General features: G+C 46.1%; 1 non-coding gene across 1 annotated transcript; it reads left to right on the forward strand.

Annotated features, from left to right (window-relative positions):
* Nucleotides 1–6,095: 6,095 nt before the first annotated feature.
* On the forward strand, nt 6,096–6,177 carry trnas-aga (transfer RNA serine (anticodon AGA)). Its single transcript has one exon. It is a non-coding gene; the product is annotated as a tRNA-Ser (tRNA).
* Nucleotides 6,178–7,482: the final 1,305 nt, after the last annotated feature.

Raw genomic sequence — 7,482 nt, forward strand, 5'->3', positions numbered from 1 at the left:
CCCTCTCTCAGCTGATGAGTCAGTACTCCTCCATGTTGAACAGCACTTGGAGGAAGCATTGAGGGTGGCAAGGGCACAGAATGTACTCTGGGTGGGGTATTTCAATGTCCATCACCAAGAGTGGCTTGGTAGCACCACTACTGACCGAGCTGGCCAAGTCCTAAAGGACATATCTGCTAGACTGGGTATGCGGTAGGTGGTGAGGGAACCAACAAGAGGGGAAAACATACTTGACCTCGTCCTCACCAATCTGCCTGCTGCAGATGCATCTGTCCATGACAGTATTGGTAGGAGTGACCACTGCACAGTCCTTGTGGAGACGAAGTCCCGTCTTCACATTGAGGATACACTCCATTGTGTTGTGTGGCACTACCACTGTGCTAAATGGGATAGATTTCGAACAGATTTAGCAATTCAAAGCTGGGCATCCATGAGGCACTGTGGGCCATCAGCAGCAGCAGATTTGTACTCAACCACAATCTGTAACCTCATGGCCCAGCATATCCCCCACTCTATCATTACCATCAAGCCAGGAGACCAACCCTGGTTCAATGAAGAGTGCAGGAGGGCATGCCAGGAGCAGCACCAGGCATACCTCAAAATGAGGTGTCAACCTGGTGAAGCTACAACACAGGACTATCTGCATGCCAAACTGCGTAAGCAGCATGCGATAGACAGAGCTAAGCGATCCCATAACTAACAGATCAGATCTAAGCTCTGCAGTCCTACCACATCCAGCCATGAATGGTGGTGGACAATTAAACAACTAACTGGAGGAGGTGGCTCCACAAATATCCCCATCCTCACTGATGGGGGAGCCCAGCACATCAGTGCGAAAGACAAGGCCGAAGCATTTGCAACAATCTTCAGCCAGAAGTGCTGAGTTAATGATCCATCCATAAAATGCGGTAAGGATCCCCGGGCTGGGCAGACGCGGGTTCACCACCAACTTTTACGTCAGTGGCCAGGTCCCATCCGCTTGATGTAACATCCAGCCTCTAGTCTCGCTGTGCTCTGCCACCACTCTTTATACCCGCCGGTCTCACTCTGTTTCCGTTGCTGGTCTTACTCTACTCTGTTGCTGCTCTTTATGTTCGCAGGTCTCGCTGTGTTCCTGCTGCATATGTATATAGAATTACCCCACCACCCCATGGTGCTTCATTTATCTGAAAGGGAGCAGAATTCCAGGATTGTATTACACTGTCACCTTCATATTGTATCGATACATCTCAAAGTCCAGTTATGTTCTAACTCCAGGGAACAGTAATGTTGGACCACTTCAGGAAGGCTTTTCAATATCAGTGGGATGAAAATCAGATCGGTTGTATAGCAGGAAAGCAATTCGTTTTGTCGTATTATCACCGAGGCAGAGAAATTGAAAATTACTTGGGAGTTTTTCTCGATTTACCGTATAACCCTCATAACTTTGAACATCTCTATCATGTCTCCTCTTAACTTCTAATGAAAAGAAGCCCAGTTTCTCCCATCTCTCCACACAACTGAAGCTTCTCAGTCCTGATACCATTTAGTAACTCTTCTGCCCCTCACAATGCCTTTGATATCCTTTCTAAAGTCCACAACACTGGATACAGTATTCTAACTGCAGCCCTATCAATGGCTTTCACAGGTTCAGAATTAACTCTTTGCTTTTTGCACTGTATGTCCCTGTTTATAAAACTTAGGATCCTCGATAGCTTTACCAATGTGTCCTATTTTTGACGATATATCTGCTCTTTTAAACTAACTCCTTCAGAAAAGCATTGTTTAATGTATATTTTCTTCCTCTTTCTCCCAAAATATATAACCATATATTTTTCCGTATTACGCTTCATCTCTTCATCCATCTACTCTATCTATTTCTGGTCAGTTTTTCTCTATGACCCTGTCCTATCAACACCTTCCTTTGTGTTATCTCTTGCCCCACCCCTGCTTTATTTGCTTAAAACCTATTACATTTCTAACCTTTGCCAGTTCTGATGAAAGGTCACTGACCTGAAACGTTAACTCTGCTTTTCTATCCACAGATGCTGCCAGACCTGCTGAGTAGTTCCAGCATTTCTTGTTTTCATTTCAGATTTCCAGCATCTGCAGTATTTTGCTTTTACTCTATCTACTTACTTGTCTATGTCCTCCTGAAGTCAGTGACAGTCCTCTTCATAGCTAACCACACTCCCTAATTCTATCTATTCTGCAAATCTTGATATACCCAAATCCAGATTATGGACTGGATTTTATGGGCGGGGTCTGAGGCAGGGTGGGGAGCAGGGGGGAATAGGTCGACGACAGCCTTCCCTCCCAGAGGTCAATTGAGGCCTTTAAGTGGCCTATTAATGTGATACGTGGCAATTGCTCTGCGCATGCTCTGCTTTGTCAGGAAACACTCCATTTTACATTTACATTCAGTATGCAACTTAAAATATTAACAGCAAATGGTTTCAATTTTGACTTTTGGTGAGAGTATCCACAATGAGCAAGTTACTGGATTTCTGATAGCCATGTCACTGTGGTGAAGGACTTGACAGAATCCAGATACTTCCTCACAGGAAGAGAGAGCAAAATCAGAAGGATAATTATTCCCAGAGAACTGCTGTCTACTTCAAATAAAGGCTCAATTTAGCTAATGCCCTGTGAACACATCTGCTGCCCAAACTATCAGCAGAACTTGCTGCAAGCTCTTAAAATGGAAAATAACACAATTATCAAAAAAGGAATAAAAGCAAAATACTGCGGATGCTGGAAATCTGAAACAAAAACAAGAAATGCTGGAATCACTCAGCAGGTCTGGCAGCATCTGTGGAAAGAGAAGCAGAGTTAACGTTTCGGGTCAGTGACCCTTCTTCGGAACTGACAAATATTAGAAAAGTCACAGATTATAAGCAAGTGAGGTGGGGGTGGGGCAAGAGATAACAAAGGAGAAGGTGCAGATTGGACCAGACCACATAGCTGACCAAAAGGTCACGGAGCAAAGGCAAACAATATGTTAATGGTGTGTTGAAAGACAAAGCATTAGTACAGATTAGGTGTGAATACACTGAATATTGAACAGCAGCAAGTGCAAACCTGAAAAAAAACCTGAAAAAAACAGTGGGTAAGCAAACTGAACAAACTAAGATGAAATGAAATAAATGCAAAAAAAGATTGTAAAAAATGTAAAAAAGAATGTAAAAAAAAGGAAGAAAAAATAACTAAAAATGAAAGTAAAATGGGGGGCTGTCATGCTCTGAAATTATTGAACTCAATGTTCAGTCCGGCAGGCTGTTGTGTGCCTAATCGGTAGATGAGATGCTGTTCCTCGAGCTTGCGTTGATGTTCACTGGAACACTGCAGCAATCCCAGGACAGAGATGTGAGCATGAGAGCAGGGGGGAGTGTTGAAATGGCAAGCAACCGGAAGCTCAGGGTCCTGCTTGCGGACTGAGCGGAGATGTTCCGCAAAGCGGTCACCCAGTCTGCGCTTGGTCTCCCCAATGTAGAGGAGACCACACTGTGAGCAGCGAATACAGTATACTACATTGAAAGAAGTACAAGTAAATCGCTGCTTCACCTGAAAGGAGTGTTTGGGGCCTGGGATAGTGAGGAGAGAGGAGGTAAATGGGCAGGTATTACACCTCCTGCGATTGCAGAGGAAGGTGCCCTGGGACGGGGACGAGGTGGTGGGGGTAATGGAGGAGTGGACCAGGGTGTCGCGGAGGGAACGATCCCTTCGGAATGCTGACAGGGGAAGGGAGGGGAAGATGCGACTGGTAGTGGCATCACGCTGGAGGTGGCGAAAATGGCAGAGGATGATCCTTTGGATATGGAGGCTGGTGGGATGAAAAGTGAGGACAAGGGGAACCCTGTCACGGTTCTGGGAGGGAAGGGAAGGGGTGAGGGTAGAGGTGCGGGGAATGGGTCGGACACGGTTGAGGGCCCTGTCAACCACAGTGGGGGGAAATCCTCGGTTGAGGAAAAAGGAGGTCATATCAGAAGCACCGTCATGGAAGGTAGCATCATCAGAGCAGATGCGTCGGAGACGGAGAAACTGGGAGAATGGAATGGAGTCCTTACAGGAGGTAGGGTGTGAAGAAGTGTAGTTGAGGTAGCTGTGGGAGTCGGTGGGCTTATAATGGATATTGGTAGACAACCTATCCCCAGAGATGGAGACAGAGAAGTCGAGGAAGGGAAGGGAAGTGTCAGAGATGGACCATGTAAAGGTGAGAGAAGGGTGGAAATTGGAAGCCAAGTTGATAAAGTTTTCTAGTTCGGGGCGGGAGCAGGAAACGGCACTGATACAGTCATCAATGTACCGGAAAAAGAGTTGGTGGAGGGGGCCTGAGTAGGACTGGAACAAAGAATGCTCAACATATCCCACAAAAAGACAGGCATAACTAGGACCCATGCGGGTACCCATAGCGACACCTTTTACTTGAAGGAAGTGCGTGGAGTTGAAGAAGAAGTTGTTCAATGTGAGAACAAGTTCAGCCAGGCGGAGGAGGGTGGTGGTGGATGGGGACTGGTTGGGCCTTTTCCAACTCCCCCACAAACATTGATAACTGCTGGATCTCTTCTTATTATTTACATGCTACTAGAATTATCCGTTCAACTCACAACATCCGAGATTGTTGTCCTTAGAGCAGAGGAGTTTAAGGGCAGATTTAATAGATGTGTTCAAAATTCTGAAGAGTTTGATACAGTAAATAAGGAGAAACTGTTTTCACTGGCAAGCGGGTCAGTGACCAAAGGACACTGATTTAAGAATTAACAAAGGAACCAGAAGGGAGATAAGATTTTTTTATGCAGTTGGTTATTGTGAGCTTAAATGCCTGAAAGAGAAGCAGATTCAATAGTATCTTTCAAAAGGGAATTGGGTAAGTACTTGAAAATAAATAATTTTCAGGGCTACGTAGGTATAAAGAAGAAATGCAAACATCATCTTCTTCTTCTTCTTTGGCCTCCTTGTCTTGAGAGACAATGGGTAAGTGCCTGGAGGTGGTCAGTGGTTTGTGGAGCAGCGTCTGGAGTGGCTATAAAGGCCAATTCTAGAGTGACAGACTCTTCCACAGGTGCTGCAGATAAAATTGGTTGACAGGGCTGTTACGCAGTTGGCTTTCTCCTTGCACTTCTGTCTTTTTTCCTGCCAACAGGTAAATCTCTTCGACTCGCCACTCTTTAGACCCGCCTTTATGGCTGCCCGCCAGCTCTGGCAATCATTGGCAACTGACTCCCATGACTTGTGATCAATGCCACAGGACTTCATGTCGCGTTTGCAGGTGTCTTTAAAGCGGAGACATGGACGGCCGGTGGGTCTGATACCAGTGACGAGCTCGCTGTGTCCTTGGGGATCCTGCCATCTTCCATGCGGCCCACATGGCCAAGCCATCTCAAGTGCCGTAGGGTCAGTAGGGTGTATATGCTGGGAATGTTGGCCACCTCGAGGACTTCTGCATTGGAGATACGGTCCTGCCACCTGATGCCAAGGATTCTCCGGAGGCAGTGAAGATGGAATGAGTTGAGACGTCGTTCTTGGCTGACTTAAGTTGCCCAGGCCTCACTGCCGTAGAGCAAGGTACTGAGGACACAGACTTGATACACTTGGACCTTTGTGTTCCGTGTCAGTGCGCCATTTTCCCACACTCTCTTGGCCAGTCTGGACATAGCAGTGGACGCCTTTCCCATGCGCTTGTTGATTTCTGCATCGAGAGACAGGTTTCTGGTGATAGTTGCGCCTAGGTAGGTGAACTCTTGAACCACTTCCAGAGCGTGGTCGCTGATATTGATGAATGGAGCACTTCTGACGTCCTGTCCCATGATGTTCGTTTTCTTGAGGCTGATGGTTGGGCCAAATTCGTTGCAGGCAGCCGCAGTCCTGTCGATGAGTCTCTAAAGACACTCTTCAGTGTGAGATGTTAATGCAGCATCGTCAGCAAAGAGGAGTTCCCTGATGAGGACCTTCCGTAGTTTGGTCTTCGCTCTTAGTCGGGCAAGGTTGAACAACCTGCCATCTGATCTTGTGTGGAGGAAAATTCCTTCTTCTGAAGACTTGAACGCATGTGAGAGCAGCGGGGAGAAGAAGATCCCAAACAGTGTAGGTGCGAGAACACAGCCCTTCTCATGTCAGTAGTTGTGGCCGAGTGGTTACGGCGATGGACGAGAAATCGATTGGGGTCTCCCTGCACAGGTTCAAATCCTGCCGACTACGGCTTGACTTTGGGCTGCACAGTGGCACAGTGGTTAGCCTCACAGCTCCAGCGACCTGGTTACTGCCTGTGCGGAGTTTGTAAGTTCTCCTTGTGACCGCGTGGGTTTTTGCCAGGTGCTCCGGGTTTCCTCCCACGGCCAAAGACTTGCAGGTTGATAGGTAAATTGGCCATTGTAAATTGCCCCTAGTATAGGTAGGAGGGAAGGTGGAGATGTGGTAGGGAATATGGGATTAATGTAGGATTAGTATAAATGGGTGGTTAATGATTGGCACAGACTCAGTGGGCCAAAGGGCTTGTTTCAGTGCTGTATCTCTTTATAAATAGTGGACAGGTACAAAAATAATTTAGAAAGCTATTGGATGGCTGGCCTATATCTCATGAGAGCTGGAGTGAAAAGGGATAGAAGTGATGTTAAAGTGCAGAGTCCTGGTTAGACCCCATCCGGAGTACTGCTTTCAATTCTGGGCACTGCACTCAGGAAGGATATATTGGGCCTTAAAAGTGACCGATGGAGATATGCCATAACTTCTGTCTGTGCACAAGATTTATCAAGGGGTTTAAGGCCCTCTTCAATAAGTTGAAGGAAGAATTGCAGGAATACTAGAGGAGGATGTGTGGGAAACACTGACTGATGTTCAAAAGAGAGCTACTAAAAGTTCTGTGAGCTGTACTGCTGTGAGTCGAACATCTCCCAATCTGCAATTGAAGGTGAATAAATAACTGTCGGTAACTACTGAAGCTGAGTCAATTATGGCATTTAGAAGGGAATTAGGTGACCAACATAAGAGGAAAAAGTATTGGAGGATATGCAGCCAGCTCGGGGGAACTGGGATCAAAGAAGGTTACTGATGCTATTACCAGCATAGACATGATGGGCCAAAATGGTTTCTTTCTGTGATGAAAATACCATTTTTGGACTATTCCCTGCACAATGTAAAATACAAATTTACAAACTCTTGCAGTATCAGGCTGTTTATTACAGGTAATAAACTAGAGGGGAGGCGGTGGCGGTGGCGTAGTGGTATTGTCACTGGACTAGTAAACCAGAGACCCAGGGTATTACTCTGGGGACATGGGTTCGAAACCCACCAAAGCAGGAGATGGAATTTGCATTCAATTAATAAAAAAAAAATCTAGAATTAAAAAGCTAGTCTAATGGCCATGAAACCATTGTCGATTGTTGTAAAAACCCATCTGGTTCACTAATGTCCTTTAGGGAAGGAAATCTGCTGTCCTTACCTGGTCTGGCTTATATGTGACTCCAGACCCATAGCAATGTTGTTGACTTTTACATGCCCTCTGAA

Source organism: Heterodontus francisci, chromosome 8 (genome assembly GCF_036365525.1).
Source record: "Heterodontus francisci isolate sHetFra1 chromosome 8, sHetFra1.hap1, whole genome shotgun sequence".
NCBI classification, from domain to species: domain Eukaryota; kingdom Metazoa; phylum Chordata; class Chondrichthyes; order Heterodontiformes; family Heterodontidae; genus Heterodontus; species Heterodontus francisci.